The sequence below is a fragment of the Hibiscus syriacus genome, unplaced genomic scaffold (assembly GCF_006381635.1).
Source record: "Hibiscus syriacus cultivar Baekdansim isolate YM2019G1 unplaced genomic scaffold, ASM638163v2 tig00110926_pilon, whole genome shotgun sequence".
Taxonomy (NCBI): domain Eukaryota; kingdom Viridiplantae; phylum Streptophyta; class Magnoliopsida; order Malvales; family Malvaceae; genus Hibiscus; species Hibiscus syriacus.
This window is the reverse complement of record NW_024062913.1, coordinates 634,190-661,913: the sequence shown is the minus strand read 5'-3', so window position 1 is coordinate 661,913 and position 27,724 is coordinate 634,190. Positions and strand designations below refer to the sequence as shown.

The 27,724-nt window shown below is 35.5% G+C and overlaps 1 pseudogene; it reads right to left on the bottom strand.

Annotated features, from left to right (window-relative positions):
- Positions 1-24,316: 24,316 nt before the first annotated feature.
- LOC120146422 lies at positions 24,317-26,887 on the bottom strand (annotated as a pseudogene).
- Between the last annotated feature and the right edge of the window lie 837 nt (positions 26,888-27,724).

Here is a 27,724-nt window from a genome sequence, read left to right as displayed (position 1 = left end):
CTTCTTCCTTCTTCAGATGATGAGTTCTTCTCATTATGAACTCTTTCTCTGGAAATGATGATCCATCAAGTGATGAATTTGAATCTTTGCTAAAATCTTTGAAATTCCTGTTAAAAATTCAACAAGAATAAAAATGAATGAAAATGCACCTATTTTTGTAAACACCTAAAATATGATGCATGAATGTTAAGTTATTTGATTTCAGATTGGTGAACTGAATATTTCTTCAGTTGTAGAAACCCAATAAATCTTTCTTCTTCAAATCAGAGAATCTATCCTCTTTGACAAATGTAGAGGTAGATATAATGTCACAAAAATTTCTTGAGAATAAAACTCAATTGTGTAGGCTCTTGAAAAGCTTGCATTCAAGCAACATGTTGATTCTGATAACAGCTCATCTGATTATGAAATGGCTTTTCAAGATGATTTCACAGATATCGATAGTTCTTCTAATACCAAAAAATCTTGACTTCTGATTCTGATGAGGAGAATAAACTGTTATACTTGACAAAATGGGATTCTCAAAGGCTGAAGCTTCAATAGCCATGTAGAAATATGGTCCAAACTCATCAATTGTAAAATTGATAAATTTTATTTGTGCTGCTCAAATGACTAAGGCTGCTGATGCACTTCTTCGGATCAAATAACTCAAAGAACACTTCCAGAAGATGCTATTGGTAAATTCATCTTCTAAACTCAATGCTTGATTCTGTCTAATCAGATCAGATATCTCAAAAAAAACACTTCCAGAAAATGCTATGTTCTGTCCAACCAGATCAGATAACTCAAAGAACACTTCCAGAAGATGCTATGTTATGATCAAACAGATCAGATAACTCAAAGAACACTTCCAGAAGATGCTATGTTCTGTCCAACCAGATCAGATAACTCAAAGAACACTTCCAGAAGATGCTATGTTCTGTCCAACCAGATCAGATAACTCAAAGAACACTTCCAGAAGATGGTATGTTCTGTCCAATCAGATCAGATAACTCAAAGAACACTTCCAGAAGATGCTATGTTCTGTTCAACCAGATCAGATAACTCAAAGAACACTTCCAGAAGATGCTATGTTCTGTCCAACCAGATCAGATAACTCAAAGAACACTTCCAGAAGATGGTATGTTCTGTCCAATCAGATCAGATAACTCAAAGAACACTTCCAGAAGATGCTATGTTCTGTCCAACCAGATCAGATAACTCAAAGAACACTTCCAGAAGATGGTATGTTCTGTCCAATCAGATCAGATAACTCAAAGAACACTTCCAGAAGATGCTATGTTCTGTCCAACCAGATCAGATAACTTAAAGAACACTTCCAGAAGATGGTATGTTCTGTCCAATCAGATCAGATAACTCAAAGAACACTTCCAGAAGATGCTATGTTCTGTTCAAACAGATCAGATAACTTAAAGAACACTTCCAGAAGATACTATTGAGCACATATAAAAGGTTGAATTGTTTATAAACATGTTCAGGAAGTGCCGAATTGACAGAAAGGGTCTGTAAGGCTTCTGAAGCCTATGACAATGAGCCACCTTCGAGTGTCCAAAAGTATGTTCTTGATGAGTACTGAAAATGGAATCTAGTATAGGTTGGAAGGAATAAAGTTACTCCACTTGAACCTGATGAGGTGGAAATGCTTCTAGGTTTCCTTAAAAACCATATACAAGGATCTGTATAGAAACATGTTTCCCAGTGATATCAATGTCTTGTTTCTTTTTGTTGGAATCAATGCTTCAAAGGTTGACTTTTATTGTCTTAGTATATTTTTTCAAACAGATGTGCAAGAACTGAATGGTGATCGGTTGGAACAATTGATGAGTAGATTTGGCGGATTCGACCTTGTTGTCGGTAGCACCACTTGTAACAATCTTGATGTTCATGACTTTAAGCTAGTGATGATTTGCCTATTTTGTATTCCATGTATTTAAAAGTATTAACATAAAGTGATATTCAGAAATCTTTAATTTATTTCAAAATTATGTTAATTCAATAGAAAAGAATAAATTGAATTTCAAAAATAAATTGAATCTCAAATAAATTGAACTTGAAATAGATAGAATTGTATTCAAAGTTCTGGCAAACATAATAATGATAAAAATTCAAATGTCTCAACAAATTATGAGCATAAGTATTTCTAAATTAATCAAGTTGACACAACTTAGAGTAATGATGTAAGCCTTTGTCTGGAAGATCTCAATCGTTGTCAAAATGCTTGTAGATGTGAATCTTCTTCCAAACCATCAAAATCTTAAGAGAGTTCAATTGCCAGATGCCTAATATCAACCTGTATTTGAGCCGCCTTTTCAGGTTTTCAACTCAAATCCTTCCTTTGGTTACAAGATGCCCTTTGCGGGTTTTCACTTTGACCCCTTTTTTTCTTTTTCTTTTTCTTCTTTTCCTTTCTTTTTTTTTCTTTTTTTTCTTTTCTTTCTCTTCTTTTTCTTTTCTTTTTTTTTTTTCTTCAAGCATAATATTTCTTGACAGAATCTGAATTTATTGGATTTTTCAGAATTTTTCCATCCATTTCTGCCAAGATCAATGCTCCTCCGGAAAAGGCCTTTTTCACAATGTATGGCCCTTCCCAATTAGGCATCCATTTCCCACGGAAATCTTTATGTATAGGCAAGATCTTTTTTAGTACTAGATCACCCTCTTGGAATTCTCTTGGATGTACTTTCTTATCATGAGACTTCATCATCCGTTTTTGATACATCTGTCCATGGCAAATAGCTTTCAATCTTTTCTCCTCAATAAGGTTCAATTGATCAAATCTAGCTTGGATCCATTCAGATTCATCCAATTTTATTTCTCTCAATATTCGAAGCGATGGAATCTCAACTTCAATTGGTAAGACTGCTTCCATTCCGTAGACTAAAGAAAACGGTGTTGCCCCAGTAGATGTTCGAACAGTAGTTCGGTATGCATATAGAGCAAAAGGTAACTTCTCGTGCCAATCTTTATAGGTTTCAGTAGTCTTTGTAATGATTCTCTTGATGTTCTTATTTGCTGCTTCAACTTCCCCATTCATCTTTGGACGGTATGCCACTGAATTTGCATGTTTGATCTTAAACTGTGCACAAAGTTCGGTCATCATTTTGTTGTTCAGGTTCAGAGCATTATCTGTAATGATCCTTTCCGGTAGACCATACCGGCAAACTATCTCTTTCTTTATGAACTTGCAGACTGTGGATCTCTTAATATTGGTATATGAAGCAGCTTCAACCCATTTGGTAAAATAATCAATTGCCACAAGGATGAAACAATGTCCATTCGATGCTTTGGGTGTGATTGCCCCAATGACATCTATTCCCCACATAGAAAATGGCCAAGGCGCTGTCATTACATGTAAAGGAGATGGGGGTACATGAATCTTATCTGCATATATCTGGCATTTATGACATTTCCTTGCATAATCAATGCAATCTGTGTACATGGTAGCCCAATAGTATCCATATCTCATTATTTTTCTGGCCATGGAAAGACCATTTGCATGTGTTCCACATATTCCACTGTGTACTTCTTCAATGACGTTTCGAGCTTCGCTGGTATTTAAACATCTCAATAGCATTTGATCACTGCTTCTTCTATACATAATCTCTCCATCAAGAAAATATCCAGCAGCCATTCTTCTCAAGGTTCTTTTATCAATTTCTGATGCATTTGGTGGATAACTTTGATTTTTGATATATTGCAGGATATCATGATACCATGGTTTACCATCTACCTCTTCTTCCACACTATAACAATGTGCAGGAATTTCATATACTTGCATTTTGATTGGCATCATATCAACCTTCTGAGTTGCCTGAAACATAGCAGCTAATGTAGCCAAAGCATCTGCCATTTGATTTTCTTCCCGAGGGAGATAATTGAAGGTAACTCTCTCAAATTCTTTCACTAATTCGAGGGTAAAATTTCGGTATTCCAACAATTTGGGATCTTTTGTTTCCCACTCTCCTCGCAATTGATACACCACTAACGATGAATCTCCATATATCTTGAGAAATTTGATTTTTCTTTCGATAGCTGCTTTCAACCCCATGACACAAGCTTCATATTCCGCCATGTTATTGGTGCAAAAGAACTCCAGTCTACTTGTAAAGGGATAATAAATATTTTCTGGAGAAATTAACACTGCCCCGATTCCTCGTCCCAAAGCATTAGATGCTCCATCAAAATAAAGCTTCCAAGTTGCAAATTCATCATTTGTTCTGACTTCTTCATTCATGGATATGCACAACAGATCTTCATCGGGAAAATTAAAGTTCAAAGGCTGATAATCATTTGATACACGACTGGCCAGAAAATCAGCTATTACACTTCCTTTTATTGCTTTTTGGTTGACATATATAATGTCAAACTCAGATAATAACATCTGCCATCTAGCCATTCTGCCTGTCAAAGCTGGTGATTCCATTAAGAACTTTAAAGGATCAAGTTTGGATATCAACCAAGTAGTATGGTATAACATATATTGTCTGAGTCTTCGAGTAGCCCACACCAAAGCACAACATAATTTTTGTATTGGTGGATATCGAACTTCACAATCAGTAAATTTCTTGCTCAGATAATAAATAGCTTTTTCTTTCCTTCCTGATTCATCATGCTGTCCTAGTACACATCCCATCGAATTTTCAAAGACCGTCAAATAGAGAATTAATGGTTTATCAGGCATTGGTGATACTAAAATTGGGGCATTGGATAGATATTTCTTAATAATATCCAAAGTTTCTTGACATTCTTCATTCCAGACTTCAGGGTTGTTCTTTCGAAGTAATTTGAACACTGGATCACATTTGTCAGTTAATTGAGAAATGAACCGAGATATATAATTTAATCTTCCCAAAAAGCCTCGAACTTCTTTTTTTGTATTGGGTGGTGGAAGATCTTGAATTGCTTTTACTTTATCTGGATCAATCTCGATTCCTTTTTTGCTGACCACAAATCCCAAAAGTTTTCCAGAAGTTACCCCAAAAGTGCATTTAGCGGGGTTAAGCTTTAATTGATACTTCCTCAATCTCTGGAAAAGCTTCCTCAGATTTTGAATATGTTCTTCTTCCGTTCTGGATTTGGCAATCATGTCATCTACATATACTTCAATCTCTTTGTGCATCATGTCATGAAACAAAGTTACCATGGCTCTTTGATATGTTGCCCCTGCATTTTTCAATCCAAATGGCATCACTTTATAACAGAATGTGCCCCACATGGTTATAAATGTTGTTTTTTCCATGTCTTCAGGATTCATTTTTATCTGATTATATCCTGAAAAACCATCCATAAATGAAAACCATGCGTGTCCTGCAGTATTGTCCACCAATGTATCTATGTGGGGTAATGGAAAACTATCTTTCGGACTAGCTTTGTTGAGATCTCTGTAATCCACACACATTCGAACTTTCCCATTTTTCTTTGGTACGGGAACAATGTTGGCTACCCATTCTGGGTATTTAGATGCCTGTAGGAAACCTGCATTGATCTGTTTCATTACTTCTTCTTTGATTTGCAACAACATTTCTGGCCTCATTCTTCTGAGCTTTTGTTGAACCGGTTTATATTCTGGATTGATTGGAAGCTTGTGTATCACTATATCTGTACTCAAACCAGGCATATCTTGATAAGACCAGGCAAAGATATCTTTGAACTCTTGAAGGAGATTTATCAATTCTTGCTTTATCTGGATTGTCAGAGTAGTGCCAATTTTCACCTCTTTTCTTTCTTCATCTGTTCCCAAATTCACAGTCTCAACCTCTTCTTTGTGTGGTAGAATTTGTTTGTCCTCTTTTTCTACCAATCTTAATAATTCAGTAGGAACATCACATTCCAGTTCATCTTCACAACCATTGATTTCTTCCAGACATATAGGCTGCTCTAAATTTATCACTGGATTAAATCTAGGAATAAACATGCTATTAACACTGTGACACCTGCAAATTTAAATCGGAACATTTCCGAAAGAATATAGTAAATTTATGAAATGTAAAAATGTAATAAAATGTAAAGAATGATTGCCATCTGAAAATTTTAAAGAAAATTTCTTATATTTAACATAATTTCTTTTACAAGATAACAAAAAGTTTTCATATTTTTGAGCTAAACATAAAGATTAGTTCTGAATATTACTCTGCATTAATATTAAAAACTATAGGAAGATCTTCAGTGGTCCAATTGGTGAGTGTTTCTTCAGGAAGGCATGGTCGAATCATATCCAAGTACTTGCCAGTCTTGTTGTTATTCGCGATCATGTTGATAAATAATCCATTCATAGCTTTTTCAACTATGTCTTGGTCTTTCATCAACTTTTCTTCTTTAAAGGTTTCAACAAGTTGCTGTTCCACATTAATTGTTCCCCCTGATCTGAATGTTGTCCTCAACTGTGGGAAAGACATGTGTTTCCAAAGGATTTCTCCTCCTTTCAATTTTGCCTTTCTGTCTTCACATCTTCTTTTCATCTCTTTGTTCTTTTGCTGAAGATTGGGCTTAAACCCCAGACCAAAACGGTCTTTTTTCATTTTTATACTGACAGGAGCTGAAATCCCTTGAAGATTCTTTCCTAGACCTCTCCCAGTTTTAGCTCCGATGCCTAAAGTTTGTTGTACCGTCATCTTGGTGCAATCAGACAATCTGGGATATGGAATTTTCCTTCCTTCTGCAACATAGGTTGCATTTACAAATTCAAGAGCTCGAAAAGAGCATTCAAGAGCCTCATCATTGGTGTCGATATATGGAACATCGCTTGTTACAGACGCAATGATTTCTTCTTCAGCACTGACGCATATGAGTTGTCCATCAACAACAAATTTCAATTTCTGATGTAATGAAGAAGGAACGGCTCCTGCTGAATGAATCCATGGCCTCCCTAATAGACAATTATATGTGGGATGGATGTCCATCACCACAAAGTCAATATTGTACACGACTGGGCCGATTAACAAAGGTATTTCCATTTTCCCAAGCACTTCTTTTTGGGTACCATCAAAGGCTCGTACCACATTCTGATAACTCTTCATGTGTGATTGATCCAGAGGCATTCTTTGAAGTGTAACTAGAGGCATCAAATTGAGGGCAGACCCATTGTCAATCAATACTCCTGGCAACACATGACCATGACAATGTGTCGTGATGTTTAAAGCTTTTACTGACCCCATTCCGCCTTCTGGTATTTCATCATCTGTGAAGGTTATGTAATTGTCGGCGGCTATATGTCCCACAATTCTGTCAAGTTTATTGAGGGATATATCTTCGGGGATAAATGTCTGATTGAGAATTTTCATCAAAGCATTCCTATGCGCTTCTGAATTCATCAAAAGATCAAGAATAGAAATTCTCGCCTGTTGTTTGTGTAGTTGTTCAACCACACTATACTCACTATGTTTCAAGAATTTCAAAAATTCTTGAGCTTGCTTTTCTGTCACAGGTTCATTGAATGCTGGAAGGGATTCATCTTCAAATACCTTCTGAGGTATTGCCACAGCTTTTCCTTTTGCTTTCACTTGTTCTGAAGCATTAGATGTTTCGGGAGAGTAACATCTACCACTTCTCGTAAAGAAACCGACTTCGCTTACTGCTTCAGATGTCGATGTAGTACTCAGACTTTGTATTTTCTCTTCTGTTTTTTCTAAAGAAACAGGTCCTCCTACCATTGAAACATTGGTAGTATAATTCCAAGGTACCCTACGGGTATCTTTGTATGGAAATGGTAGAGGAGTGGTAATAACTACTTTTGGCCTTATTGGTGCCGGAATCACCGTGGATGATTTCACATTAATGATCACAGGATCATTTATTCTTTGACTTGGTTTAGAATCCTCTGATGAGCAAACATAATCTTCTTTTTTCCCGGGTTCTTCTTCAAAGAATTCTATTTCTCTATTGTTCATCAATTTTTGCACCAAGTTTCTAAACTCAGGACATAGTTGAATTTTATGCCCTTTCTCCTGATGATATTCACAATAATTCTTGCCTTCATTCTGCTCTGGCCTGAATTGTTGTGGAATTATACCGGCTAAAGAAAATTGTTGGAAAATCCAAACAAACGGAGATTTAATTTCAGAAATGTCAGTCTTTGCTTTCTTTCTGTTCTCTTCCTGAATTGCATTCACGTTTTTATCTCCATGATTTGGCAATGGATGACTTGATGCGGATGGTGTATTGAATTCCAACTTCCCAGTGTTGATCAAATTTTGAACCACTCTTTTGAATGCTAGACAGTTTTCAATAGAATGTCCTGTAATTCCTTCATGGTAAACACAGTGTGCCTTTGTATCATACCAAGGAGGGAATGGTGGTTGCATGGGAACCAAAGGATAGGGCCTTATAACATCTGCTTTTAACAGCGAATCATAGATCTCTGCATATGGTACTGGTAAAGGTGTAAAAGACAACCTTTCATTTTCCTTTCGAGATCCTCTGGACTCTGCTCGATTAGTGTTTGTTTCCTCTTTCTTAACCCTTGGCTGGGTTATTGTAACACTTTTCGATGAATCTTTGCTGTAAGAATTGGCATTGTTGACCTCATTCTCCTTTTTCCGGTATGTAGGTCTTTTGGAACTAGATCCATCATTTGATTCAATCTTGCCACTTTTCAAGACATTTTCAATTAATTCTCCAGAAATGACCAAATCTGCAAAATTTCTTGTTGCATTCCCCATTAAATGGTTTAAATAAGGAGCCTTCAATGTATGAACAAACATCACTGTGGCCTCTTTTTCTGACAAAGGTGGTTGAACTTGGGCCGCAGTGTCACGCCATCTCTGGGCATACTGTCTGAATGTTTCATTATTCTTTTTCTCCAAATTCTGTAGAGTCCATCTATCAGGGACCATGTCTGTCACATGGCGGTACTGCTCTAAAAATGCTTTAGCCAAATCTTTCCAGGATCTAATGTTGGCTTTAGTCAATTGAGTATACCATTTTAAAGCCGGTCCTGTCAAACTATCCTGGAAACAGTGAATTAACAATTTCTCGTCTTTCACATATCCTGCCATTCTTCGACAAAACATAGTAATGTGGGATGAAGGGCATGTAGTACCGTTATATTTATCAAATTTGGGAGCTTTGAACTTGATAGGGAGGATTAAGTCTGGAACCAAACTCAGCTCACTAGCATCAAATCCATAGAATGATTCAGTTATTTCCACGGATTTCATTCGCTCTTCTAAGCTCTTGATCTGTCTGGTCAGTTCTTCATTTACTTTTTGTTTCTCATTCAGCTCATTTAAATCTGGGATCAAATGCTCAGTATTAAGGTCCCCTATTTTCACATCGGACATAAGCAGATTTTTGCTTGAAGATGCAGGATCCACTTGTTGTTCCTCATGTGGTTTGACTTCTTGTAACGCAGATGTACGAGCATTGATTTGTATAGGGGTAGTACCAGAGTGATAAATTGATTCTGGTGGAAAACCTAGAGGGTATATGGGTTCTTGGTCAAAAGATACAGGATTTTCCTGCATTTTTCCACTGATAGCCTGCCTTTTAAACATATCCTCTATCTTCTTCATCATACTGTCTTGTGAATTTGCAATGCTGGCTTCAATTTTTTCCAGCTTCATTCTCATTTCCTCTTGTTCTTTATGATGCTGTTCCTCAATACGCTGTATTTTATCCTCCATAATTCTCTTAGTGGCTTGTCTAGTACCGTAGTGATGTAGTATTTCTCTTTTGGCCAGAGTAACTGCGATTGAAAAATCTTTTATATTATTTTTTCAAATTTTAAATTAATGAATTTTAACTTAATAAATAATTCATAGTGAAAATTATGAAATGAATGATGAATGTATGCAAAATGTATGTATGCAAAAAGATATTGATCCCAAAAAGTTAACTGTCATAGAACAACTTTCATCGGCATACAAAAGTTTCTTTATAATAGTTCATAACTACAGATAAGGCATAGCTTTCCTATTAAGCTCTATAATTTCCTTCATTAACCATGACACCTTCTTTCCACACTTAGAAACTGGATCAACGTGATGCTCAATTATTTCGGCTTCAACAGCTAGTTCCCCAACATATCTAGCAACCTCGCTCATTTGAACCATGGCCTCAAACACCATATTACTTCTTTCTTCACTTCTTTCGACATAGAACTCGGTTGACTTTTGCCATTGCTCATTCGTTCCTTCAAGAGTTTGCTCTAACTCAGTGGTTCTGACTCGGCAATTGTGCAGAATTTTTTCAAGATCTCTAATGCGTCTTCGCAGTGAAGCATTTTCCTCATTACTTTCTTTGAGATCATTAGGCCCTAGACGAACCTTTTCTTGAAACAACGATTCCTCAAGTTGCAAAATGTAATTATTAAACTCTGAGTTTTTGTTTCTAGACTGATCCAGATCCTCTTCAAGTTTTGTTCGTGCTTCTTGCGTTCTTTGATTAAGCTTCTGGATTTGAATATCTTTGTTTCTGCATCTTTGCATCCAATTGTTAGCCACCTCCTGCTCTACCTCAAGTCTGGTGTTAAAATTTTTTCTTTCTAGCTCCCATTTTTCCTTTTCAACATTGGATTCTTCCATCTTTTGGCCTCTGACTTCAAGTTCAGCAATCAACTGGTTCATTTCAGATTCAAATCCCTTGAACATGCTATTTTTCTCACCTTCAAACTTATTAAAGATGTCATTCTTCATTTTTTCTAAATCTTTGGCTCGATCCCTTTCTCTTTGTATTTCATTCATGATCTCACGGTGTTCAGCCTTGTGTTTTATAATTCGCTCTCTTCTGTCGACCTCAAAATCTTCCATTTTTTGCTTTCCTTTTTCCAGGCTTTTGAGTAAACGGCTATTCTTTTCTTTCAGATCTTCAACTCGTCTTTTCTCGATGTTCAATTCTCTGGTCATCTGTACCGTCGATTGGCTAGGTCCTGATATTTTTCGGGATTTATATAACTCCTGATAATCTTTCTGTAAGGCTCTGTACTCATCCTCACCTTTTTCTTTATCTTTTCTCAACATTGCACATTGTGACGAATGAAAGTCAATGTCAACCCCCAACATAGCTTTATCTTGTATCATTTGCTCTAACTTTTTCGACCATCCATCTCTTTCTGCTTCAAACTCAGCTCTCAGGATTTCAATCTCTGACGGAACCACTTTAATGCGATCTTCCATAGAAATATCCTCATTTTGATCTGGTAGAGGAATATTTTCATTTTTCCTGACAAATCTCCATTCTTCATAATCAGGAGTTAGCATTTCTTTTGCTGCTTTAGCTCGGATACAAAAAGTTGTTTTCCAAGCTGTAACGGCTTCCATGATGTTTCTTTTATAATTTTTGCTGTGGAATGCAAACTCAGATGACTGTAGTCCAGCAGTGACAGGTACAAATTGACGACCTTCATACTGTCTTATAACCAGAAGTGGTGCATATCCAATTCCTCCCCATAATCCGAGCAGCATTATCCAGTTGTAATCACCACATTTGTAAATGAATTCCCTTTGTATTTGCCACGGGGCTCGCCAAACAATGTCATTGCTTTGCAGATTTCTAAAGGCATTAATCCACATATCCTTCTTAATTTCTTTCGGCCATTCCTGCTCCAGAAATTCCTTTAATGGTGAATAACCCGTATTGAAGCGTCGGTATGAAACCTTTTCTGTTCTCCAGAAATGACTACGGATCCAAACATATAATAACTGAGTACACCCTGAGAATCGTCCACCTCCTAACCTTCTGCAAGCATTTAATGATCTGAAGGTCTCTGCTAGGATGGCAGAAACAGGATTAATCTTCTTTGATAGTTGTTCAAACAAGTCTACTACTGCAGCTTCAATATATCCCAATACTTTTGGGAAGATGACCATACCATATATACCCAGAGCAAATAGATCGAATCGTACTTTAGCGTCTGGATGACTCTGAATAAGCTCCCTGATATTGGTCCAAGCAATGCCTTCGCTTTCGCCTTTTTGTTTTGTACGGGATGCTACCCATTCTTCTCGTACCCCAGCAATTTTTGCTAATTTAACTCGAAAGGGCTGAGTTTTAATTGACTTTGAATATATTCGACTTTCCAAAGCACCTTCAAGATGTAACAAAGTTGTATATTCTTCAATAGTAGGGACCAAGTCCTCCTTATTGAAAGTGAAGCAATTGTACCCTGGATTCCAGAATTGAACTAGGGCTCGGAGTAATTCATCATCAACTTCTACATAAAGCAGATATGGGATGTCTCCGTAAGTCTGATAAAACCGCAATTTTTTGTTTGAATCCCAACTTTCCCAAATGCTTCGCAAATCTTGCAGATCATTTCTTTTTAGTGAAACTGAAGCATAACTGGCCAAGTCAGATACATAATCATCCTGTAGACTGTCTCCTTCTTGTCTTTGTAAATCTTCAGCCCACTGTCTTACTTCTGAGTTTAGAATTACTTGACTTGAACACTTTTTATCCATAGATGAAGGCTTTCCAATGAGACTATTAACACAAGGATCAATGTCTTTTATCCTGTATGATGCTATGTAAACAGAAAAATAAAGAACACACAAAAAGAAAATAAGTTAGTTTAAAGGATAATAACATTTATTTAATTTAAACATGCTTTTCTAAATAATTTAAATAAACATGTAAAATAAATTAACAGGAAAGACATAATTCATTTCTCCTGTGTGTACACCTATTTTGGACAAAATTTCGGCATGACTTCTGATTGGAAGAGTTTCTAAGGTTTTTTATATGCAGGGTTTCAGAACTAGGAGTAAAGGTACCCGAATTGTCCTTGTTAGTGCCCCCTTGGGTTGCTAACCCTCAATCCTAGTCCATTACAGACTAAAGTGAATCGAGTTCAATTCGAGGGGATACATTTCTCTATGCCTGACACGGAGAATAAATTCTCACGAAGACAGAGAGCATATGAACCCCGAAAGTTACTTGCTAGGTCTGACACGGAGAATAAATTCTCACGAAGACGTTGCTTTCACTCCCACTTAAAAGGGACAACTCAATTATAGAGCTTTATGTAATGCAATGCAAGTGTTGTGTGTGAGGAGAAATGTTCAAACCTTTGACATAAAAATAAATACTGAAATAAAATACTTGCAAATAAAATAAAACATATAAATATTATAAAAATAATAAATAAATAAAATTTGAAAAGAAAGAATTAAAAATTAAATATATAAAATTTTTAATTTTTAACTAATAGAGACAATTTATAATTAATTTTTAAAAGTTTGACCGGTCCCCAGCAGAGTCGCCAAGCTGTCGTAACCGGTTTTTGTCCGGGCACGAAATATTAATTTTTTGGCGGGGAAATTAATGTTAAAAAATTTTGAAAATAATTTGTGAGTCGCCATCGACCTTTTGGATCAGGTAGGTCGAATACCTAAAAATTTTCTTTTAAAATAGTTTTTAAGAAAACCATATTTAAAAGATGAACTGATCTGCGTTTTATAACCAAAAATTTGTTCTTTTTAATAATAAAAAGGGGTTCGTGGTCGGTTACGTTTAGGGAAGGATTAGCACCCCTACAACGCCCAAAAATTGGTACTTTTTAATTATAAATTGTCTCTATTATTAAAATTTAAAAATTCAAAAATATATTTAATTTTTAATTCTATTATTTTCAAAAATTATATTAAAATCTATTCGAAAAGAACTTCTAGGTGCCTTAAGACAGTTCTTTTCTTTGATATTGATAAATATTAATTTAAATAATATTGTTTAATTTTAAAATATCAGAATAGGACATCCAGTTGTATTAAGACTGTCCTTTTCTTTGATATAAATATTTAAAAGTTAATATTTATTATATATATATTTATGAATATATATCAAAAATATTTTAACAATATAATAAAAGAATAATTCTATAATATATTTAAATAAAATAAATGAAGACATATAAAATTAATAACTAAATTATAAAAATAAAATTAATTACTAATTACTAATTAATTATAGGATTTAAATATATTTTTTATTTAATAATTTAATGACCAAAATAAACTTATCTAAAATTCAAATTTTATAATAAATTAAATTAAAAGTATGAACTAGGGACTAAAAAATTATTTATTAAAATTAAGGGATTAAATCTGTCATTTATCCTAAATATATTATTTTAATAAAAAGGACTAAAATGAATAAATTTAAAATTTAAATACCGAATTAAAATTCTTATAAATTCAGTTTAGTGACTAAAATGTAAAGTTTACAAATATGAAGGACTGCGGAAGGGATTTAACTATTTTGTAATTACGCGCATAGTCCTCCCCAAAACGACGTCGTTTGGGAAGGGCTATTTAATGCCCAAAACAGCCGGCCCTTCGGGCCATCTCTTTCATTTTTCAATTTTCATTCTCTCTCTAACTGAGAGAGAATGAACAAAGCTCTCCCCCTCTCTCTAGCTTCCCTCACCGGAGGGAAGCCGGTCACCGGACGGCAACCGTCTGCCGCCGTGACCAACACCGCCGGCCACCGCATCCGGTGGCCGGAAAAAATTTCTTTACACTAATATATAGATCGGACCGTCCTAAGGACGGTTCCGGTGTTATTTCTTCCTAAAAGGCTCCCAATCGGAGCAAATCTACAAAAGTACCTTCGTTGTTTCGAAGGTTCCGGTGAGATCTGGTAGTCGGAGCTTCCTCGGTAAGTCTCTTCTTCCTTTTTTTTTTTTTTTTTCTTCTGGTTCTTTGCTGCTGCTGAGATCGTTGGTATTAGTTTGTTTTTTTCTTTTCTCTGTTTTTTTTTCTCTCCGATTTTGTCTCTGTCTCTTTTCTTTTCGCAGGTGGGGTGGTGGCTTTTATAGCCACCACCGTTGTGGCCGTCGGACCGGTCCGAAGAGTGAGTTTCGGTGAGTCACCGAACTTGTGGTGACTCACCCTTGATCATTGACGTGTGGAGGGCAGCTGGTTCTTCTGGAGGCTTCATCGACAAGGGCGTGGTACTGTAGTGTCGGCAGCATCTGGTTGAACCATCTGGCTTGGGAGGCGTCGGCAGAGGCGGCTGCTGAGATCTCTTGGAGCGGCGGCGGCAGCAGAGGCGGCTAGGGTTAGATAACCCTAACTGAAACCCTAAATGTTTTAGGGTTTCGGTTTGGTTTGGGCCGGCATTTGGGCTTGTAATTTAATATTATTTATATGTATTTAATATATTTAATAATAATAATGATAATGATAATAATAATAATAATAATAATTATAATAATAATAATAATAATTATAATAATAATAATAATATTTATATTATTGGTAAAAAATTATTATCTTCAAGGAGTATTCCAATTTATTCTCTTAGGGCGTGTTTGGTTCGGGGTATGTGGGATTACCCAGGGAATGGAATCCTCATTCCCCCGTTTGGTTGGCCAACATTCCTAACCCCTGATAATCTTTTATTACCAATAGTGGTATTTTGGGGGTATATTACCGGGAATGTGATTATCTCCCTTCCCTTAGGTATTGTTGAATTATCGGAGTTTTGGACTAAAATACCCTTAATTTGTTTTTTCAAAAATATCACTCTTCTGTCGTTAAATAATAAAAATTCTACGAATGTTAAATTACAAATTTATCCTTAAACTATTTTAGATTTACAAAAAAAAATCCATAATTAGAATTTTATGTGAAGTTCAGGGGTTAAAATAAAATTTTACCATTTCATTAAACCTATTTATCTTTTCAATTTTTAAAAAAAAATTATATAAATTTTATTAATTTAAATTTTTAAAGAAAATATATAAATTAATTATAGTAATATTATAGTATAATTCAACTTGTTAAAAAAATATAATAAGGACAATTTGGTAAAATATACATTCCAATAATATTTTATTCCTTTAACCAAACTCTGTAATTTTACATTCCTGCTAAACCAACCAAACACAAAATACAACATTCTCAATAACCCTATTACCCGATAATCTTTTATTCTCATTAGTAATCTTACATTACGTGAACCAAACGCACTCTTAGAGTTTTTTTTCTTTTTCCCTTCATGTAGGATTAAATTAGGATTATATTTAGAATTTTTAAAAATTGATATATAAAAGAGAGAGGGAGAGAGATTATAAAATGGATAATGACTGTACGAGTCTTGGTAGTGGAACTACCTAGGCCTGTAAATGAACTGAACATTCAACGAACCGTTCATGAACCGTGCAGCGGGAAGTTCGTTTATGTTCGTTTATTTATTAAATGAACGAACATGAACAAGATTTTGTGTTCGTTTAATTAAATGAACGAGCATGAACATAGGTCTCGTTCGTTCATTTACGTTCAGTTATGTTCGTTTGGTTATGTTCGTTTATGTTCATTCATTTATGTTTAACTCAATCTTCTTAAATCAATTTTGGTGACCAATTTGTAAGTATCTTAAAAATATTAATTAATCTGATATTATGATGACCAACTCTATAATTAACCAAATTTTATTTGAAAATTAAATTCAATATGTTAATCAGTGAGGCACCTCGCACCTATATTCATTTTCCCACTTTTTTCCCCAAACCCTAATATTCACTGGAGAGTGGAGACGATCGTTGAAAACTTCAAAACAAGTTATATTATAGTGCAATCTGAAGTTTACAAGTTTGTTTTCATCTCTTTCTCTGTTTTAATTGGCTTAATAGTTGATATGTAAAGTTATTGCGGGTATCTTCACATCTAAAACTCAAGAAAACATCATACTTCTTTCTAGAAATAGATGGGAAGATAAAGGTAACAATCGGAAGTATATGAGCATCAGTAAAGAGAAAAATATAATAGAATTTGTCATAAAACAAAACAAAGGTTTCTATGCAATTTCTGAAAAAGAGTGTAATAGCGGAAGTAATGGGTTTTCCAGGAAGAACCCATTAATAAGTAGAAAATACACTTTGACAATGAACTTTTGTTTTCATAATTCTTGTGTGACATTTAGTTGTAGAGTAGACTTTAGGTACGTTAAAATTTTGAATGGTGGTTTAGCAATAATATTCATTACGATAATATAGCATCAAAGGGATTTCAGATTTATGTTATTGCCTTGTAGTCCAATTTGTACCGTTCGAAATATTCATGATGTTAAATTTTCTACTCTGCCAACGGAAAGGACCATTATTAACAAACCTCACTAAAGTCTGACATTGATGTCACAAAACTTTTAGCCGGCGAATTTATTAGAATAACGTAGATTTGGTTGATTTGCATTGTCGACTATTTTTCATGAAAGAACAATGGAAGGTAGGGTCTCCAATTTTTATGTTCATTTATGTTCGTGTTCATTTATGTTCGTGTTCGTTTATGTTAGTGTTCGTTTATGTTCGTTTTTTTATTAAATGAACGAACATGAACAAGTTATATTCCTTAATAAACGAACATGAACAAAAAAATTTATGTTCATTTATTTATTAAATGAACGAACATGGACATACCTCCGTTCATGTACGTTCGGTTCGTTTACAGGCCTATAACTACCAAAGCAAAAATGTGTACATAGTTTAGGTGTTTGTGGGTATTGATTTATGCAAATTGGGATTTAAAAGAGATGGCGGTACAATAGCCTCTGCCGGGCAAAGATATATTTTATTGGAAAAAAATTAAAATTCCAGCTTTCAAAGATTCCATGACGTGAAACTCCAAGCTATTTAAGCAGTACCATCGATTGACGTTTTAAAACATGGGAGCACAAATGAAGACAAAGTTGGTCTCTCTCGCAATGATGGTGCTTCTACTAGTATTCTGCAATTCAAGTAGAGCAGTGTCATTGGAAACCAACAGCAGCGGCTCCACCATCGCCGACGACGACGAGTTGGAGTTCTTAATGGATTCACATAGCAGTAGAATCCTTCAGAGTGCCGGAACTGTGTCCGGTAGAACAGGCAATTCTAATCAAGCGGTCGCAAATTGTGGGAGAGGTAGGCCTTATAGCTGCATCCCGAGGCCAAACCAGCCCAGAATACCAGAGCACTGCGTGTACCAAGGCACCGATCGTGGTTGCAGGTCGTAGAACTGAACAATCTCCGACCAAGATGAGGAAAAGAAAGGATTGTCGAAGTGAGTAAATTAATCAAATAAAGCTTTTATCTCCGTAGATTAAAGGAAGAGAAATCATTCTCAACCTCAGTGTGAGATTTACATATTTCTATTATTTTTATGGTGTGTAATAATTAGGGGTGTAAACGAGCCGAGTTGAGCTCGAGTATTGCTGAGTTTGACTCGATTCGAAAACTCTGAAATGAAGCTCAACTCGACTCGAAAACTCACGAGCTTAAAATTTTCAAGCTCGACTCGAACTCAGAATCTTGAACTGAAGCTCGTGAGTAGCTCGAAAATGAAGAAAAAAATTCTTAAACTTAACTCGATTGAAGCCTCAAACTCGAACCTGAACCTTAAATACATAAAAATCTTACCATATTTTAAAAAAAATCAATACATAAATGTTAATATTATTAATAATTTTTTTAAAAATAAAATCTTAATATATTATGTTTTCGAGTTGCTGACGAACTTTTCGAGTCGCTCACGAGCTTTTCGAGTCGAATATCAAGTAGCTCGTTTCGGCTCGTTAAGAACTCGAGTCGAGCTCGAGCTCGAATCGAGTCCATTCGATCCGAGTCTTTATCGAGCCTTGATCGAGTCGATCTCGAGTAGCTCGCGATCTATCTCGTCTCATTTACAACTCTATGTACTTATTCGAATAATTGAATATGATCAACATTTCTATGGAATAAGGCTTAAATTAAAAGGGATTAATGTAAAAATACATTTACAAATTATAATCAAAATTAAATTTTAGCAGTCTATATATTTTTTATTAAAAATATATGTTTAATATTTTTTTCGTTATACTTTTAAGTGTTTATCTTTAAAAAAATTATTAAATAAAATGTGTTACGTTCAGATTTTTTATAATTTTTTATTTTTAAAAAATAAAAAAATATAAATGTGACATGTATCACTTAACAGTTTTTTTAATGGTAGACACTTAAAAATGTAATGAAAAAAACATTAGACACTTATTTTTTACGAAAATTTTTTAGATACCAAAAGTCAATTTTATATATAATTTAGACATTGTTTTTGGGTTTTAACCCAATTCAAAATAAATATTTGAACTATGTTATTTTTTTTACTTCAAGTCTATAAATTATTTTTTGTCAAAATAAATCCTTAAATTATGAAATATAATTATTTTAAATACTTAAATTATTTTTGATCAAAATAATAACTTAAACTTATTTTCTTTTGCCTTAAATACCTAATCTTATGACATGTCAACATTTCATTATCCGAAAGAATATTTTTTTAACTAAAAAGATGATAAAAATTAAAATGATTGCATATAATATTATAAATATTTATTTTGACCAAAACATAATTTAAAAAAGCAGAGAAAGGATATAATTCAGGGGCTTATTTTTCAAATTGAGCCCTAGAATAATGGTTAAGTTAAAACAATATTGTTGACGTCTTAAATTAAAATTTTAAATCATCGATAGTGAATCTTCTTCCTGTCATATTAGAAAAATAGTAAAGTATATAAATGATCGTTAGATTATATTAAAACAAATTTTAAAAATAATAATTAAATTTTATTAAATGACTATAAAATTATCATTAAATCTTATCAAATCGTTATAAAATGATTTTTATAGTTATCAAAATCCATCATTATTTTATAACTTGCAATGGTGTTTTATAATAAATTGATGAATTCAGTGATCATTTTATTAATTTTTAAAATTCTAATGACAAAAAAGTTATTCCAACGTAAATTTAATAAAAGATATATTCTTTATCCAAAATAATAATAATTGAATATCTTTTCTCGGTTCAATTATTGGATATAACAGACCCCATTAACATGTGAACTTTTGGAAAATTGGATTCTAGTTATGTAGGTTGAAACATCAATTCAATTCACATGGGTTGTCATTGTTTTAACTTTATATATCCATGCTCGTGCGAGGGGATATATGTGTGTGTATTGCATGACCTTATTAAGATCTATTTGAGGTTTTTCATTGATTGAAAACGAGAGCTGCAAAAGTTGTGGAAGCAGAAATGATGAAAATGATCTCTCCGTCTCTCGCAATTATAGTGCTTGTAGTAATCTGCAATTCCTGTAGAGCAACGTCATTAATGGAGACCAACAGCAGATTTCATGACAAAGGCTTAACAAATGTATCACTTATTTTGTGTGAGCACTGCATAACAAGTAAGCAGCACCGGTTGAAATTCAACACGTCAAATTCTAGAGGCAAAAATGTTCTAGAATTGGTTCATTCTAACATATGGCAAGCACCAGTTATATCCCTAGGCGGAGAAAAATACTTTATCTCATTTATTGATGACTACTCCGAGAGATGTTGGGTGTACCCTATTAAGAAAAGTCAGATGTGTTTTCAACTTTCAAAAACTTCAAAGCGCGGGTGGAACTTGATTCTGGAAATAAGATCAAGTGTTTCAGAATAGATAATGGAGGAAAATACACAAGTGACGAATTTGATGACTTTTGCAGGAAAGAAGGCATCAAAAGATAGTTCATAGTGGCGAACACTCCTCAACAAAATGGAGTAGCAGAGTAGATGAACAAAACCTTGTTAGAAAGAACAAGAGCAATGCTGAGAGATGCATGCCTAGAAAAATCATTTTGGACAGAAGCAGTCAATACCGCCTGTTATTTGGTGAATCGAGCTCCATCAACTGCAATAGAGGTGAAGACACCAATGGAGATGTGGACTGGTAAACCAACTGATTATTCAAACCTCCATGTATTTGGAAGTATTGTGTACGTGATGTACAACTCCCAAGAAATCTCAAAGATATTTCCAAAATCCAGGAAATGCAAATTCTTGGGATATGCTGATGGAGTAAAGGGGTATTGCTTGTGGGATCCCACTGCCCGCAAAGTGATCATTAGCAGGGATGTTATCTTTGTAGAAGATAAACTACAAAGAAAAGAAGACGATAATAGCGCTGAAAAGTCAGAGACTACACTGATACATGTGGACAATGAGGTTGAACAAGGAGATTCTTCTGAAGCAGAATCATCACATGATGAACAAGAACCAGAGACTTCTGAAGTTCCAACAACTCGTCAATCAGATCGTGTAAGAAGACGTCCCAATTGGCACTCAGATTATGTTATAGAAGGAAATATTACATACTGCCTTTTAATAGAGGATGGTGAGCCATCAACATACCAGAAGGCAATAAACAGCTCAGATGCTTCACTATGGATGATGACGATGCAAGAATAAATTGAATCCTTTCATAAAAATAATACATGGGACCTTGTGCCACTACCACAAGGAAGGAAGCCAGTTGGTAACAAATGGATCTTCAAAATCAAGCGAAATGGTGACGATCAAGTGGAGAGGTATCGTGCAAGACTGGTGGTCAAAGGATATGCTCAAAAAGAAGGTATTGATTTCAATGAAATATTTACTCCTGTGGTTTGACTAACATCAGTTCGAGTAGTCTGGGAAATGTGTGCTACATTGAACTTACATCTAGAGCAGCTAGATGTTAAAACAACTTTTCTTCATGGAAATCTTGAAGAAGAGATTTATATGCTCCAACATGGAGGTTTTGAAGAAGATGAAAAGAAGAACTTGGTTTGCAGGTTGAACAAATCTATGTAAGGTCTAAAGTAGGCGCCGAGGTGTTGGTATAAGAGATTTGATTCCTTCATTATGTGCCTTGGATACAACAGACTTAATACAGACCCTTGTGTTTATTTCAAGAGGTTTGGTGATAACGATTTTGTTATATTACTATTGTATGAGGATGACATGTTGGTTGCAGGACCTAACAAAAATCATATTGAAGAATTGAAGGCACAACTGGCTAGGGAATTTGAAATGAATGACTTGGGATCAACAAACAAGATACTAGGGATGCAAATTCACCGAGACAGAAGTAATAGGAAGATTTGGCTTTCACAAAAAAATTACTTAAAGAAGATCTTGTCAAGATTCAACATTCAATATTGTACGCCAATTTCTACTCCTCTTCCTATTTACTTCAAATTATCCTCCAGTATGAGTCCTAGTAGTCAAGAAGAGAGGATGGAGATGTCTCGAGTACCGTATGAATCGGTAGTGGGAAGTTTAATGTTCGATATGATATGCACAAGACATTGCACAAGCAGTGGGAGTGGTTAGTCGGTACATGGCGAATCCAAGCAAAGAGCATTGGAATATAGTAAAGAGGATCCTGAGATACATCAAAGGGATCTCAAATGTTACATTATATTACGGAGGATCAAACTTACTTATCAATGGGTATGTCGATTCTGACTATGCAGGGGATTTGGATAAAAACAAATCTACAACATGATATGTGTTCAAAGTTGCTGGTGGAGCTGTAAGCTGGGTTTCCAAATTGCAGTCAGTTGTGGCTACATCCACAACAGAGGCAGAATATGTAGCAGCTACACAAGCCAGTAAAGAAGCAATTTGGTTGAAGATGCTATTGGAGGAGCTTTAGCACAATCAAGAGTATGTCTCTCTATTTTGTGACAGTTAAAGCGCCTTGCATCTAGCAAGGAATCCAACATTTCATTCAAGGACAAAGCACATACGAGTTCAATACCATTTAATTCGTGAAAAGGTGGAAGAAGGGACGGTAGATATGCAGAAGATCCATACCAAAGACAACATAGCAGATTTCATGACGAAGGTAATCAATGCTGATAAATTTACCTGGTGTCGATCCTCGTGTGGCCTGTCAGAGACGTAAGCAATATGATGGTATAAGGTAAAAAGAATGGTGTGAAGATATGATTGTTCCAATCAAATCTTCAAGTGAGATATTGTTGAAAAGTCAAGCAAAGTTGGGTGCCAAACATATTGAAAAGTCATGCAAAGTTGGCCAAACATTTAGGTGCAAACTTTCAGTGCCAACCAACATGAAATTGTTGAATTTCATGGATGTTAAAATTGCACATTTAATCATTGTACTTTAGGATATTTACAAAATTAGTACTTAAGCTTAAACTATAAATATCCTAACCCATTTAGCTTAAAAATCATCCCAAATCATTCTAGCTTTCTCCCAATACTAGAGAATTTAGAGAGTTTTCTTGAGAGTTGTTTTCTCCTTTTTATCAAGAAAGAATTGTTATTATTTTCTCCTTGTTAGATTGAGAGAAGTTATAATTCCTATTTTCTCATAGTAAAATTCTTCTACCTTTGTCTGTGGTTTTTACCTTATATTAATTAGGGGTTTTCCACGTAAAATTTGTGTATTCTTTATCTTCATTTTTATTTTCTCAAATTATCAGTTGTGATTTTACTCCTATCCAATAGCCGTCTTCCGCAACAGCTACCTCTATGCAAAGTGCGTCTCTTTCAAGCATTTCAAAGTTTAGTATTCTAGCAGAGAGGAGAATGTTGATGTTTACAAACTCCAAAGATTTCGAAACTCATGATATCAATATACCATCAAAAGTGGTGCATGCTTTCACTTTCCTTACACGAATGAAACTAGTGAACTGTGAAGGTTCGGTTTTTTTTACAGACAACAACTTCCCTTTGCTCTAAAAGAACTGAGCATTCTGGAAATAAAAAAGTGAAGGACAAACCTTAAAAAAAATTTGGATTTTTGAAATTTGCTTTATGTTTTCTATTGTTTCTCAATGGAGGGAGAAATCCTCTTACATTGGTTTGTTTGGGGTTTTATATTAACCGTCACTGTTACAATAAAAATCATAAAAATTACATATTTTTTGTCTTCTTTTCCTTGCATGTTCGAATGGCTAAAACAAGGAGCCTATCTGACAGAATTGTTGGAGAAATGAAAGGCGATGATGGCCTCCGATGGGGGTGGTTCGAAGCATTAAATGAGATTTTAATTCGTCGATTTGGAGTTTTTTTTCATATGATTGACAGATTTTTTTATTTGATTTGTTTGTTGTTTGTTGGAACAGTGGTGGCTTCGAAATTGATGCAGGCAGCGACATCGGTAGTGGCTCATCCTAAGTCGCAGTGGCGACGGCACTAAAGCTGGCTCTCTAGGGTTTCAAGAATAAACCCTAAAAATTGGGCTAGTCTCATTTTCTCATTTGTAAAATTGAACCTCAATTCTTTGAGCTTGCTATATGGGCCTCTGTTTGGGTCTATTGTAATTAGTTGTTAGGTTGTACCCTTGAAATGAAAGATAATATTAGTACATATTTTATTTCCAAGTATTATATATATGCATATATTTAATATTAAACCATAATTAATTAACAAACATAATAAACCACTAAACTAATAAAACTAATTAAAAATAGATTAATAATGCTAATTAAAGTAATCAGGTAATAATAAAATATATTAATATTAACAAAAAAGATCAAATGGGAATCTGGACAAAATTTAGTGTCTACAACGGTCGTAATTGTACTAGCATGAACAGATACGATCTGGCTTACAAAATCAAACAAGCAGCGAACATCGTGTGAAACTGATTAAACACACCTATTTTTCATTTATATTGTTAATATGCTCCAATCTTTCGTCTAGTTTCCGGTGCTTCTTGTGTTGGTGGTGCTGGAGAAGGGATACAATGATGTGCTAGAATCGATAGTAGGATAGGTCAGTCCAATAGCGTCAGAGTCTAATATACCGACTCCGCTGTATACTCTCGTATCAAACTCCGTATCGCCGAACGATTCACCGTCAAAGTCCATGTCGCGAGCAGCCGGGAACACCATATCCGAATAGCTACATTCACTTTCGGGATCAATCCTCGATTTCTCAACATCAGCAGCCTCCTGCAGCTCTATAGCAAACCCCAACTTTTCCATCACATCTTTCATTGTTGGCCTGTTGATTCCCCCTTCTGCTATGCAACTTTCTGCAATTTCAACAAACACCTTAAAACACTCTGGAGCTATCTTTCCAATCAAATTTGGATCGATGACCCTGTACAGAGTCCCATCTTCAATGCAATTTTTGGCCCAATGTGCCAGGTTCATTTTATCCCCTGCCAATTTCGTATCCAGAGCTTTTCTTGCACATAATACTTCGAATAACACCACGCCAAATGCATATACGTCTGATTTTTGTGTTAATGTATGACCCCGAGCATACTCTGGATCCAAGTATCCTCGAGTGCCCTTTATTCCAGTTATGAGTGTCTCGACTTTGGGGTCGGTTTTCGATAACCCGAAGTCCGAAACTTTGGCAGTGAACTTATCATCTAGGAGAATGTTGCTCGTCTTCACATCACGATGAATAATAGCATGCTTCACTTCTGTATGAAGGTAGTTCAATCCACTTGCAGCTCCCTTGCAAATCTCCAGCCTTTGCTTCCATGTCAGAGGATCAGTGGCAAAGCTTGTGCCGTAAAGATGATCCGAGAGGGTGCCGTTTCTCATAAAATCGTACACGAGAATCATTTCACCGTTCTCATTGCAGTATCCAATTAAGGACACCAAATGAACATGTCGGAGCTGAGTCAACATCTCGATCTCCGTCACGAACTCTCGAACACCTTGTCTTGATTCAGGGTTCAGGCGCTTGATTGCAACTATTCTTTCACCTGCATCCATGAAACCTTTGTATACTTTCCCAAATCCACCTTTCCCAACAACTAAATCATCATGGAAGTTGTTGGTAGCAGCTTTCATCTCATCCAGTGAAAAATGGCAGCATAATTCATCTGGTAACGATGAGGTCATTGTGGATTTTGCTTCCTTTTGATTCATCGACCAGAAAAGCCAATTTTTTCCCTTCCTCTGTCTCCAAGCAACCGTGCAAGCCAATAAAGAGAGTAGGGCGATCAAACCAAGAGCACATCCCACACCAGCAATTAGCAGGCTTCCCTTCTTGGATCTTCCACCTCTAGAATTGGACGAATCCGAAGACGTTGATCGTGGTGGAGCCACCAGTAGTTCAGGGTTCGCTCCGCCTAAATTGCCATCAGAGTTGCTGAATCCACAAAAATGAAGCCTTACCAATGTACCTGAATCCCGAATCCACAGGCAATCTCCATGATAAGTTATGCCGCTCGTTGTATGTACGATTAGGTCCCATGGACCGTGCAGTACGATAAACCTTATCCGGCGCCGTGTATCTTGGGATCATTGTGTAGTTGATTGGAACTGTAGTGTTGATAGTGAAATAGCTATCGGTTGTCATCTTATCGAAGTCAACGGACCAAAGCCTGTAAAGGCCAGTATCTTCCTTGGGCAAAATGGTTGGGCCACCAACATTCAATCTATATCCCTTCTCAAGTGCGGTATCGTTCTCGATAGTGACCTCATATCTCTGGCCGACGAAAGGGACACCGGACGATAACTGATCAGGTGGCGTGTAGTAAAGATTCGTAGGCATCGAGACGATCTCGACTCCATTGATGAAAGCGTAAGTGTCATTTGAAGCACTAGGGGATGGAGTGAAAACAAGGTTCAACACCTCATTATCTCCCACGTTCAAACAGAATTCTCTCAAAAGTGTTCTAACATTCAGTGATTTAGCAACAAGGAAAGCACTGAAATTCCTCAGCAAAGTGAAAGAACCAGCTCTGACAGTGAAAAAGGCCTTGGATTTGTCATATTCTCCATATGAAGCCAGATGAAAGAAGAGACGAACAAACTTCTGGCCTGGAGTAACATGGAAAGTGTAATTGAATTCGGAACCGGAGACTCGGGCGGTCATATATGGCACAGTTTCGACGGAGCCGCCTTGATTATCAGCTCCGTAGGCTTTCGATTTGTTGTGGGAAGATGATTCGAAAGGTCCAAAATTGGAGTTATTGTCTCCTCCCCAAAATATGCCATCCCAAGATAAGTCTGTAGGAGCTCCACAATTCAGGGTGATGTTATCTGTTGGAACATATGCAGTCTGCTCAGATGCAACAAAAATGACCAAGTGAAGGATGGTGATGAGAATTATTACAAAGAATTTCTCCATGGAAGTAAGTGAAAACTGACTTATTCGTCTATGTAAATATATGTTAATGGAATGGGATTATAATTTCTGTTTCTTCAACTAAAAGCCAGCCCAGAGTTTTTGGAAGATATAAGAAAAAAGGTGAACTGTAGCATCCGTGTGAATTGAAGAAATTTACGCAAAAAAAGATTGATCCAATGTGAACCACTTGGTTTGGTAAGAAATTACTGTTAATTAATTCAATTAAAATTGACTTTGCTGTTAGAAGTCAAAATTTGTCTTCCAAGTTTCAAAACAATCCAGCTTAACCCCAGGGAAGTGGGTCTTTAAACCAGTTCCAACTGCCAACTTATGTTAAAACTTAAACTAGTTTAAGAAACATTATTCATTGTTTAAGTAATATTTTAGGGTTAAGTCTTTGTATATACAGAAAATCTTGTTGGGACTCACCCACCAAAATTAAGTGTAAGATTCATATCGATCTAGATTAATCAGGACTAAGGGGCTGTTTGTTTGGCTATGAATGAAACCATTCAGCGCTGAATGTTGAACCGTTCAGCATTCAGACTGTTTTTTTCTCACCTCTAAATGATTCAGTGCTGACTGATTTAGCAAAACAGTGCTGACTGATTCAGCAAAACAGTGTTGAATGATTCAACACAGAAATAAATTTTGAATGATTCAGCAAAGAAGTACATTCTGAATGATTCAGAGCCATTAACAAACAGCATGTCACTTTCAGAACTAATTCATACAGAGCCTCTAAATCATTCAGCATTTGAATCATTATCGCTTAATTCGTAAGCCTTGAAACGAGACAATCAACAAAAAGAAAAATGTTTCAACAAATGAGTTGACTACTAGGACCCAATGTTTAGTGGAAGACATCTCCTTTCCAACTTGTTTATACATCTGCTG